Consider the following 13,499-nt stretch of genomic DNA (forward strand, 5'->3'; position numbering starts at 1 on the left):
GCAACATCTCTGCGTTTAATAAGATCGCTAATGTTGATTGGGGAATTCCAGCATATTTATAGAAATAAATGATAGGTTGGTAAGTAATTTAAAAAACTGCTCTATAAATCCAAATATGTAGAACCTGGCCATACTAATACAATACTAACTGACAACACTGAGTGTAGAATATCCCCTTAGAAATGAGCAACATTTAAAATATGAGAGATAATGAAGGATGGGTGAGTTTTCATCTACTTTCAAGATGTCAGAGGCCTGTGGGGTAGCTTATAAAAGCTGGAGCTTTATAAAGGTATAAAAAGCAAAATAGATGTTCCCAATGTAGATATAATTAATGTACAATTAAGAGAAAAAGTTGAGAAGTTAAAGCAGAGAGTAAAGATGCATCAGCAAATGGGTGGCACCAAATATAGACATGATCAGAATCACAAACACAGGAAAATAAAACAGAAAGAGAAACAGATGTGTCATAGTCTTGGCAAGGAGACAAGATACAAAGGTGGATGTTGGTTGGGCAGCAAAACTGACCATAATAAGCAACTATGGGAAAATGAGGTGTTTTTTACAGCAATTTAAAGAAAGGCTTAGAGGGGAGTGTTAGCAATATTAAGTCTGAAAAAGGGAAAAAAAAAAGGATTTAACTGCAGACATTACAGTGAACACAATTAATTTGCTGATCTGAAGAATAAACATTTGAGTGGGTTGAATGATCTCAGAATTGATTTCAGCAAAGCTTCTGAGTATAGCCTGGGCAAACACTTGGTGGTCCTTAGTCTACCTAGAGGAAAGAGTGACCAGTGCTGTGAAACGAAGCTTGCCACCCATGATGTGCTAAAGAGGAGAAACGGAGGATACTAGGAAGTAGAGGAAATGCTCTACCGCACAGGCTGAGGAACAAGGGCCCAAAGACAAGACACAGAGAGGAAGGAATTAGCTAAGACATGGAGGAAGTGGAGGAAGGGTTCTTATAATTTGAGAATAAAAGGTTTCAATGGACAATGACCCTTTCCACAAAAATATACAAAGATATTCCAGATGAGCTTTGAGAACATTATATACCAAGGTGACCAGCAGAGACAGAAAAACATTAAAGTGCCTGGGGCTATTTAATATATGTGGCTTGAAGATCTGTCAGGGAAAGCCCATCTCCAATTTAAGGGGAAGTTCAGTGTAGAGGTGAAAGCAAAAATGGTGACACAGAACCAGAGGTAGCTCTAAATGAGGGAGATTCTGGTGAAAATTACACGAGGAAAGGTGAATTTTTCTAAAGTCACCTGTTTTTATCATTTTGCAAAACCTGACTCACATATTTTGCCTTTTTTACCTTCTTTTCCACTCATTTTTGTAAGGTTGTAGTCTTATTAATTTATTAGTAATTAACAATAATTACTTCTTAACCATGGGTAAATTGTCTTTTTAATTGATTAATGTGCATATAAAGTGCCTCATAAATTATTACTACAGCATATTTGGAGTTTCCATAGTTATCAAGGACAATCAAGCTGTGTTTACATGTACTTAGATTGACCTAAACTTTGCAGAATTCCTATTGGTTGAATTTTCTCGACTTAATTATCCCAAATGTGACTCAAGGACTCTCAATCACAAGAATACAAGTCACAGTGAATAATTTTGTAGTGAATTAATATTAATAGCTAATGATTTTTGAGTACTTACCAGGTGCCACAAACTCTGCTAAGTGCAAAAATGTATCATCTGAATGTCTCTTCAATGAGAATCCATGACATAGTACAGTACTAATTTTACAATTAAGAAATAAGGTTCAGAAAAGTTAAACAATCCACTGAAGGTCACTATGTTAGCCTACTCGGGCTGCCATACAAGATACCACAGACTGGGTGGCTTAATCAACAGAAACGTGTTTTCTCACAGCTCTGGAGGCTAAAAGGGGCCAGGAGGGTTGGTTTCTGGTGAGATCTTTCTTCTTGGCTTGCCAACAACTACCTTCTTGCTGTGGCCTTTCCTCTGTGTCAGTATGGAGAGGGAGAGATCTCAGTGTCTCTTCCTCTTCTTACAAGGACACCAGTCCTATCAGATTAGGATCCTACCCTTATGACATCATTTAACCTTAATTACTTCCTTAAAGGCCCTATCTCCAATATATAGTCACATTGGGGGTGAGGACTTTAAAATATGAATTTGGGGGGAAATCAATTCAGTTCATAATAGTTAATAAAGGGAGGAGTGAGGATTGAAACCCAGAAGTTCAATTCCAGATCCTGTCCTATTATACTTTTCTGCCTTCATATGCCATATAGATGAAAGTACGTACGCAGCACGTAACTGTTTTTATATAATTTTAAGTAAAATACCTAGCCATTTATTTTCCTATCACAGATCAAACATGTATAACCTGTCTGTCATGAAAAAAAAATGGGTAAATTCATAGTTTATAGTTTGTGGAAGTTAAACTCTTCAATTAATGGTAGTATGACTGTTATCTGCACGTAGAGTTTTCTGCTTTAGAAAATTAGGCCAGATGACATTCACTGAGGCTGAGTATACCATGATTGGGGTAGAAAGTATTAGGTGTTTGTCTGAATTAACTTAAGGTAAATTTGAATCTATATGCAAGCCAAGCCCAGTTGAGGATAAGAACATTTATCTATCTATTTACTAAGCCTACATTATAATCAGGTGCTAGCCACTGTGCCCTCAGGTAGTCATGAGTATAGGAAAGTCAATGAGAATGATGCTTACTCCCATAGGAAAGCATAATAGGTTCTGGGGGTCTGTGCTGTGTGAAATGGGAATATAAAAGAGGGTGTGACAATTCATACATAACATGTATGAATATCGACCAAGGGGCAAGTGCAGGCTAGGGATGCAGATGAAAGGCAATCAAATAAGTGCAAATTCAGGAAAGGGAGAAACCAAGAGAAGTTCAATTGTATTGATAATTTTAAAATAGGAGATAAAGTGATCAGATGTCTTTGGTATCCTTTAATAGGGAAGAAGATAAAATTAGAATGGGAAATTAAGCCCCCCCAAATTATGTAAAATAAACCAAGCTGGTAGTGTTTTCTACCAGTTTTTCTTATATATCTCAATTATGAGTATATAATCAGGGATCAAGGCGAAGACTCCTATGCATGCACACACACACACACACACACACACACACACACACACAGATGCAAAGTTGAAACATCAAAGGAGTTCCTCTCAGTAGAATGTGCCTAAGAAGACAGAAGAATGTGGAGAATACGCCTCTAAAAGAAACGCACAGAGGCAGGATATAGCACGCTTGAGGAGAAAGATTTTTTTTTAAGTTCTTAAGAGGTCATCAAAATATAAGAATCAGGGAAAAGCAGAGTCACTGCATGTGTACTTTACTTAACAAAGGGCCAGCTACAATGAATATAAACTCCAGGTTCAAGAATGCCTGGTGACACTAACACCAGAGGACAGTGGAGAGAAGAGGTGGCAGGGCTACAATGGGTCTGTGACCTGCTGTTGAGATGGCAAAGGTACATAAAAATTATTCCCTGCAGATTCATGGAAAGCCTCCCTGGAAAAGGATAGGTTGTTCACATCTGACTCTGTTATTTGTGAGCTGATTACAGAAAGAGAGCTTCAATTTCAAAGCTTAAGTATTTTTGTCTATACTCTTCTTCTAACAGGTGTTCAGTCAGGAGAAAAAAGACCTAACACTGGTCCAGGATGTTTGCCCACTTTCTTGAGATTTAAAATTCAGAGAGGGAGATGAAACATCCATATCCACATACAAGATTTTAAAAAATACCATTAGAAAAACTAAGTCATTGTAAATGCCAAGTATACAACAGTTATTAAGAGGAGAGTGAAATTGCAGGAAATCTCTGAAGGAGATATGCACCCTTGGGAAGAATCAAATATGCAAAGAAGGTAATAAATTTCTGAAGCCTTCTTTGAATTTCCATATTTCATTTGAATAAAACTTTTGGGCACTCCCTTAGGTTATGTGGCAGTGGAAGCCAGATTCATTCTAAATCTCCTAAAGTGGTTAAATTATCATCTAATTCATTTTGGTTTTACTTGATTGCCACAAAGCCTGGAAAATGTTAATAAATCAAGATAAGATGTCTTGGTGATGACTTATTTTTGGAAATACATAGTACTTAAAGAATTTAGTATAATAGTCCATGTTGAAAATTGTTCCAAGTTTTCTTTGTTATGCTTCCTTCTAAAGATTTTCCCATCATTCATTATTGAAAAAATTAACTGGGTTTAATAGAGAACTGGCTAGCCTATAATCTTGTCAGCTGAGCACAATTGCCTATAGAAAAGACACTTGGGGAATTTATTTTTACCTTGGGGTGGATTTGTTGCCGTAATGGACCTAGTTCTTGTTGTTACCTAATTTTAAATGTGTAAGCCTTCTTAGAGGCAGGACTTAGGTGTTGTTTAAGATTGAGACTTTGACATCCTTCCAGATGATTCTCCGTTTTTGACAGGTAAGTTCACTCTCCTCTACTACCTGAAATGTTTCCCTTGCAGTTTTGTATTTTTAGACTTTGTAGTTGGAAGTCATTTTTCTTTTCCTTGTTTTTCCACTTCTCTTCATTATCTTTTCCTTCTCCCCTCCCTTATTGACCTGCACAACAGCACCAAGCATGAGTAAATAGCATAGTTCTTTGGCTGGAGGACCATGTCTAACTCACAAAGGGGCTGACTGATGTGAATCTGGAGTGAGTTCTCCATAGCAGTTTGCTGGGTGCCCTCCATCCAAAAACCTGCTCAGCATCATTCTCACTATTTCTTCCTTATATCCCATATTATATGATAGCCCTATTGAACTAATTCACAATTCCTTACATTTCATCCTCCTCCCTGCTCTCTTCACTGTGTACAGGCTGCTCCTCTGCCTGGAGCACTCCTTCCCCAACTTCTACGTGCATCTCAAGATGGAGCCAGTAAGTCTTCCCTCATTCGTCCCATCTCCATTCCCCAGCCTCTGTCGGTCACCACCTTCTCTGTGCATCTTTTCATCATGGCCTGGATCATGAAGCTCTGTGCTTTTTCATTAACTGATCTGAGAGTCCCTCCCCTACCTGCCTTGGCATGGCACCTGGCCCAGAGCAAATGCCTAATAGATTCCTTTGGATGAATGAGGACAAAGAGGGTGTGCAGATAACATTTACAGAAGACACAGGTTGTACTTGAGAGTCATCATGCTGGATGATAAAAGCAGTTTCCGAAAAAACAGCAAACCACATTTGACAGGAAGGAATTTCATAAGAGAAAAATGTCAAGTTTTGTGCTTAGCTTCTAAACAACCAACTGAAGATGTGTAGAGTTGTGGAATATTAGTTTAGGTAAATAATACTTCATGGTTTATTTGACTCTAGCTCAAGCTCATAGAATCCAAAAGTTCAAAAGCACACTACAGGCCACTTCGTTTAACCCTCTCCTTGGTTTATGATCATTGAGTTCCCTCAACAATGTGCCTTCTAAGGAACATTTTTTTTTCTTCTGTGTGAACACTTCCACAACTTTGTCAGCCATGTGCTAGTTGACAAAATAAAATAACATAAAATAAAAATTTTTAGGTGTGTTAGTGAAAATAGCATGCCCAAAGGGGTAATTGTGTGGTTGTTCTCACTTCCATTATGACAGTTATCATATTGCATTATTGACAAGCATTTGTGTCCTTATGTAACTTCTCTATTGTAATGTGAGTTCTTTGAAAACAGAATCTCTGCCCTATCAGCCTTCCTATTCCTAGTATCCAGTATGAGGTACTCAATAAACAAATGCTGACTGCAAGAATAAATGACGACTCCATGACTGTGACATGCACGGGTTAGCACAGTGGACTGGGAGTGCAGGGCTCTGATGTCAGCCTTGAGTTAGAACAGCAGCCCTACCATGTACTAGCTTTGTGACCTGTGGCATCTCATCTCACCTCTCTAAGCCTCAGGGGCTTTTTTTGGCTAAAATAATAATAAATGTTTTGAGGATTAAATGAGAAAATAAATGTAAGCATCCAGCATTGTCATCCTTCTTGAAATCACATTAATAGAAATACTGACAAAGAAAATCCAGAATGATGAAGAAACCTAAATCCATATCATATAGTGAATAGTTCGGGGTACTTAGAATGTTTTCCCCTAAAGAAGGGAAGGCTTAGAGGGAACCATGACAGTTGAATTATTAATGCAAATAATAACAACCTATGTGCTTGACGTTTAGTTAAGAAAGAGCTTCTACTTGTTATGTTTATTGGGTTTTCACAATAGCTGCATAACATAGGGAAGGAGAGCAGGCATGCATCACTATTCTTAGGCCATAAATGAAGAAACTAAGGCACACAGTTGCTGCATGCCTAATACCACACAGCTGAGCATAATGAAATTTGGGCTGACCCCAGGTGTGCTGGTTTGTGGACCATTTCTCTTTCTTCCACAGCACCTATCCTCTACATGCGCATGAAAGGTGAATCTTACTTATGTGGAAGTCAAAGTACAGATTAATGGATAAAAAATCATAAATAAGTGGATAATGCCTTATTATAGAGAGGAGTTTTGAAATAATGACAGTGATCCCAAATCACAACTGAATGAAGAGCCTTATGAAGTAGTAAACTCCCTGATTCTTTGTATTTAAGCAGAGAATGAATGCCCACCCATTGGAGATGTTGGGAAATAGTGGACACGAAGATGTCTAAGCTTCTTTTGAACACTAGCTATGACTCTAAGTCACTTATTCATAAAATATAGAATTCTACTCATTAAAAAATTCCCTGTTTACTCCTCACAAAAATATTACGAAGTGACAACAATGGGGACTCTGAGGTCTTGAAAAGAAAATTGTTTTAATTCAAAGAGGTTTTACATTTATCAGTGAAAAAAGGGGGAAAAAAGTCTTTCACATCAGTGTATCTAACAGGTGATTCTTTGCTAATGATTCAGGAAAATTTCTTGACTCTTACATTGTTTGTGGAAATTCTAATATATGTCCTCTCCAAACAAGGCTAGTTTGTAAACATGGTCTATGTAACAAGAACTATCATAGCCTAAACTTTTTGAAATTATGGATATTACTTTAAATCTGTAACTCTATCCCAGTTGAGATCATCTCAACAGTGTTTATAGGCAACATACAAATTAGACATAATTAAAGATGATGCATTCACATGTTTTAATTACTGCTCTCCTATGCAGTAGTTTGACTAAATATAAAAATTATCTCAGGGCACAATATTCCAAGGGATGCACAGAAATAAAAAAGTTTTGCAATTTTAATTTGCTCTACCACTCCACTCTGAATTTTTTTCTGAATAATTTTAAGTATGATTAGATTTTTCCCAAATCCATTTCACACAGTTATCAGAAGGAAAATCCATAAAGTATATGGATAAACTAGATGAGAGTTTGACTCCTAATAGAGTAAAATCTTAATTAACCCACAATGGAGAAGTTTATCATTTTTTTCTATAGAATTTTAGAAATCATCCATTAATTTTCCTTCAATTACATTTTTAAACTAAGAAAAAGACTCTAATAAGAAAATATTACATTAACGTAATTAAAATATAATAGTATAAGCACATAAGAGAGTAGTAGATTTTCTAATATTTTATATGTATTTTAACAGAAGGGTTGCAGAACTAATAAGAGATTATTTAAATTACTTCCTAAAATTAATCTAAAATTGTTCCCAAAAGGATATTTAAAAATTCAATTTAATTTTTTTAAAAGACATATTTCCATATATTTAGAAATATGGAAAAACTTGGTTACTGGTGGAAATTGATCACTAAATGTTTAAATAGTGAAAGCCAAGTCATTTGAATTCAAGATAAGTTAAATAAAGTTGAAGATCAACTTTTATTTAACCTTTAATAGGTGAGTGTTCTCATAAAAGGAAATAGATCTTTTCATTTCAAACTATATTTCATTCAATTATGTGCTGAATATAGAATGAAAAGCTGAGATGATGACACATTCTGACAAATGAAACAAAAAAGGTAGCAGTATCCTTTGTCAGTTTTCACTGATTATCTGGCAAAACTCAATCACAGATTTTGTGCTTTTGAGATGGAACAGCTATTTAAATGGTAATTATTATATTTATGGATTTTCATAATGCTTTGAAAGCATGAAAGCAAATAATAAAGACTTTTCTCCTGAATTATATTAGCTCAAATATAAGATCAAGAGCCGATTTTTTGGTATTTTATTGATTGTATAACTTAATGTATTCTGTAATTGCCTTTTGTAAAGTTTAAGATACTTTAGGTTACTGTTGGATGATATGGAGCATCATTGAGAAAGAAAGTAATTGGACACATTTTTAAAATAACAATGACTTGAAAATTCTGCAATCTGATGAAATAAGAGATTCGTAGTAGCCATGGGAAATTTCAGGAGGTGAGGAGGGAACATAGCTGTCTGTTAAGAACATCTTACAGGCAAAGATGAGAAATTACTACCTTGGCAGTGGTTGAAACAGACACATTTGAGGAAGCAGTTTTGATTTTTAAAAATCAGCTGAAATATAGCCATGAGAATCTGAACCTGTGCCACATTCAGCGAGGCAGTACTGTGAGGCATTCTAAGTTCTGGGAGTTGTTAGAAAATGTTGTTCTGTTTGCGACATTGTGATAGCTGTGGGATATCTAGCCCTATTCACTGCATATTTCACAGTCTATTTCACATTTACTACATTTTCACTAACAAAGTTTCACCAACTGTGTTTCCATAAAACATTTTTAAAGGACTCGAAAGTTCCTTATCACTGAGAGCATCTTTTTTTCAGTAAGATTATTTCTAATGATGCAGGACGAAAAATATGCTGAGTTAACATTTAAGAGTTGACTAGAATAGTCATCTGTGGAATTTCCAAAAAAATATTTAGTCAGAGCAGTGCATTTTGGTGCATTTTATTTCTATTATGCATATAAAAGAATAATTATAATTTTAGCATTTCTAAACATCTTCATAGTCATTATGTAATTTGACCCTTTCTAAGGAAAACACTAATTGTAGTTATTTGTTACGCACATTCTCTGTTCTGAGCTGAAAACGAGGTTGGCATAGTGTCATGGGCAATAATTAATAGGTAAGTATGGGGGATACCTGTTGTGTCTTTTAGAGATTTAATATCACTTTTTTAAAAACAACATTGCATTGTAAAATTAATATTTTATAATTATTATGTACTTTTATATATCATATAAAATTTTATTTCTGCTTTAAATATAGATGGGATCATTTGATCAGATGTGAAGCACTGAGAAAAATATAAACATAAAATGTTTTACAAGAAAATGGAGAAAGGAGACACAATTTTATTTTGCTTAAGAAGAATGAGTCAGACAAATTGGAAACCTTGACATTGCACAAAGTAGGTAGCATTATAAGAATCAACTGAATTGAGAAGCAGAACAATTTACTATGAAATATAACACAGGCTCTCTTGTGCGCTCACTTTCTCTCTCTTTCTTTTCAAATTTTCTTTTTTTCTTTTATTTATTTATTTATTTATTTATTTTTTATTATACTTTAAGTTTTAGGGTACATGTGCACATTGTGCAGGTTAGTTACATATGTATACATGTGCCATGCTGGTGCGCTGCACCCACTAACTCGTCATCTAGCATTAGGTATATCTCCCAATGCTATCCCTCCCCCCTCCCCCCTCCCCACCACAGTCCCCAGAGTATGGTATTCCCCTTCCTGTGTCCATGTGATTCTTTTTTTCTTTACATAAGTTTTTAAGGAAGTTCTTTCCTAGCTCTATACTGGGATTGTTTTGCTAGTCATTTAATATTTAAAAACAACTTAAGTCCAAGAAATTAGAAATAGTGATGGCTTTAAATGCAAGTATCTGTAAATCTTACAAAGTACATGTGGATGCAGCAGGCACAAACCAAAGAAGCTATGGATTTGTTTGTACTTATACGCATGATTGTAAATGTGTTGCAGGAAGTAACAAAACATTCTTTTTTAAATTATATACCCCATTTAACAGCCTCGATCTTGCTTTGATTATGAAATATCTTAACTCCCTGGGTAATACAGGGATGAAATCTTACCTGCAGCGTTCCCACATTAGCAAATAGACGACCTGGAGAGTGGACTCAGTTTGTGTTAAGGTCAGTAGAGGAGCCAAGCCAATAACCATGCTGACATTCCAGGGGACAGAGCGGGGAGGGGAGTTAGACCACGGGAAAGGGGCTGGTTAAGAAATGTGAAAATATTGAATTAACTCTTGGATTTTATTCTTCTCTGATAAGTTTAACAAGAAAAACAAGTTTTAGAATGTAACCAACTCAACTTGATAGAGAAATCCTAGAACTTGGTAAAAATCTCATTGGGGACATGTTGCACAGAAAAGTAATGTGAAAATCTAAGACAAAGGCTATGTGTGAGAGGGAGTCAGAGAGAAGGGAAAAGAGAACAGCACACTGGTAGATACATAATTCTTGTCACATTCTGGTACTTAGGTCTGGGTGGTGTACCTTTGGATATTCATTTTATTAGTGTACTTCATAATTCACATATCAGTGATACGCATGTGTAGACACACAAATTCTTTTGCCTGTGACAATTATTGCATTTTAAAAGATAATGTGAAAAAAAACCAAAGTCAATTATCACTTGGAGAGAGTATCATATATGTTCCCTAAAGATCTAATAACTTAACTTATTTCTAGGGGAAAAAAGATCAAACTTGCCACAATTGTTAATATTTTATTGTTTCTATTAATAACAAAGTTCTGTGTTGTGTTTTTGCTTTTTGCCTTTTTCATTCATATTTATTCTGCATTCTTACTAGCTTTGAATAGCTATTTGCATCTTGCTGCTTTCTTCCATCACTCCTCACCTCAGTCCACTAAGCCCTTTGCTCTTTTTTCCTGGCCTGCAGAACTGTATGGTCTTCCCTGCCTTTGTAAACACTGCTTTATAAACACTACTGTCTGTCCTTGTTGCTAAACGGAGAACACAACTTACATCCTGTCTTTCCCTCCCTCCCCATCAATGTACCTTCTTTGTGGTTCTCTAAGTCTTTGTCTCTGTAATGCTCCATCCTGTTCTTTTTTCACTTATTCTCTAAATGACCATAGAGCACATTTTGACCTTTTTTATGTTTTCCTTCTGCACAGATAAGTTGTTTTGCCTTCGGTCTTGAGAGAATGAAAGCTCATGGGCTGTCTCTATCCTGGCCTGGAAGTCAGATACTTTTCTTTCTTTTTTGTCTACATATTGTTGATTGTCAATGGTTGCTTTTCAATTTGTTCTATATTCCTTTTTGCCTCTGCCACCAGCATTCTCCAGGACTGTTCCTTAAACTGTGCTAAATATTGTGTACATCCTCTTGTTAAAAGTCAGCCTATCTATACCCTTCCTTTCTCTCTCTCATACACATATTATTCTAGAGTGTCCAAATGATAGGAAAGTCCTTTCAGGTATTATTTGTTGCACTTACATGTGTCTTCTTTGAAGATTGTGTCTGCCCTGCAGCTGGAATGGTCAGATCACTCATGAGGATTTCTCTGAGCCTGGGACATGCTTTTGTAGTCTACAAAGGTGGACCATGTGGCTTTTTATCTTCATTGGGAGATACAATAGAATGCATATATCTTAAACACGAGCACAGATGCTTTTTCAATGTTTTCAAATGTACTAAACAACTAGGAGATCTCAGAAGGTGTCATGTAACCACTTGCTCTTTAATGAAAATGAATACTTAACACCATGGCAGTGTGAAAATGCCTTTATCACCTACTAAAAAGCTCTTCATCTGCTTGATCTGTGAACTATACCTGAGAAGGATTTCTGTTATCAACTTCAGGAAGACAGTCTTATTTTCTGTGTCCTTGCCTGAATAAGTCGGTTATTGTCATAAAACACTGTTCCCACGACTTCAGTGGGATGGGGATATATCCCCCACCCCTCATTGAAGGAATCTCCAAGTCATGGGGCAAAGGGCAAGAATATGGGAAGGAATGAAGGATTGGAAACAAACATGCAATTATTTTACTGTTATTGTCTTCAATCCAAGTAGGGCTTAACACTAATTATTTCAGACATGAAATTCTATATTCTTACTTAAATATTTCCCAGAAAGGTACTTATAATATTTTCTTTATTTTGAGAAAAATCTTTAAGAAAGGGGTTAATTAAAGTTTATGTTTACAGGAAACACAGTAGTTAGCAGGAAATGTCAGTTAACCAAGTAATTAATGGCTACCTGTGGTATACAAGCCACTGGGTAGGATCTATAGGAAATGCCGAGTATAAGATAAGGTCTCCATCCATAGGAAACAGCCACCTGTTACAGGACATCCAGCAGGTGCGGATGAAATTTCACATGAGTATAGTAAGTCACCCCTAGCTGTAGCCAAAGCTGCAGAGCAGATGCCCAAATGTCACAGCGTGTACTTTTGTTAGACAAAAAGGCTCCCACCAAAAAGCTTTTGAATATTTTGTAAAGGATTTAGAGATCAGCTCTGAAAAATTAGTCCACTCCAGGAATGGAGAACTCTGATACTCTCATTTTACCTCACAATTGCCTTCACTGGGAATAAAGAGGACCCTCCTATAACCCTTAAACAGGTCCTAGACAGGTTAATAAACAATGCCCTCATGATCAGAGTTAAAATCATTTATAAACTTCTCTGTTGGACTAGCTTGAGATTTGGGATGGTGATTTCTATTTCTTGCCTTATGTGAGGTTTAGCTTCTAGAGTCTGACAAACATAGAATGTTGGGATTGCTGTTGTCTAACTAGCAGTGAAAAAAAAAAAACCAAAATTCAACTATATATCTAAGTTTTTTAGAGAATGGCAGCAGCACTAAAATCTAGGATTTTTTAGACCAACTAGACTACACTGGAACACTATTGGAATCAAACAAATGTACTTTTCTAAGTAGCCGTAAATTATACCTAATTTAGAGCTTTAAATAGTACTTTTTTAAGGCCTAGAAATAATTAAAATTGTTAGGGATAGTTGCTACTCTCTTTTCTTTCCTTGAAGAGCTACATCTTTCGTGAGTCCCAATTTTGTTTATGAACAGAGACCTCACTGGAGAAAAGAAAACCTCAGCAAGTGGAGAAAACATATTAATCAGAAGTTACTTTAAGTTAATTTTTAAAGAGAGAATGAAACCTTTCAATTTGTTTTATTGTATTAAGGAAAGAAAAACACCCAAACATAATAGTCAATTCCCTAACCAATAATAAAACAAATTTATGGACCTGCATACAGTTCTAAGATAGACATTCAATACATACTTGATGAATTAATAAGAAAGACTTGACCATTAGTAGAGAAGAGGAAATGATATATAAGAAATGAGTAATGAAATAGATTAGTAAATCTGATATAACTTGATCTTATTCACTCAGGCCTGCATTCTTCATTTTTAGGGTATGTAGCAATTCCTCACAATGTTTTAGAAACCATTGTGTTAAAACTGGAAGGTTATTAGAGATTACAACTCATACACTTTAAGGGATGGAACGTTTGATTAATGTTCTTTTATGTG

The sequence above is a fragment of the Pan troglodytes genome, chromosome 15 (genome assembly GCF_028858775.2).
Source record: "Pan troglodytes isolate AG18354 chromosome 15, NHGRI_mPanTro3-v2.0_pri, whole genome shotgun sequence".
Taxonomy (NCBI): domain Eukaryota; kingdom Metazoa; phylum Chordata; class Mammalia; order Primates; family Hominidae; genus Pan; species Pan troglodytes.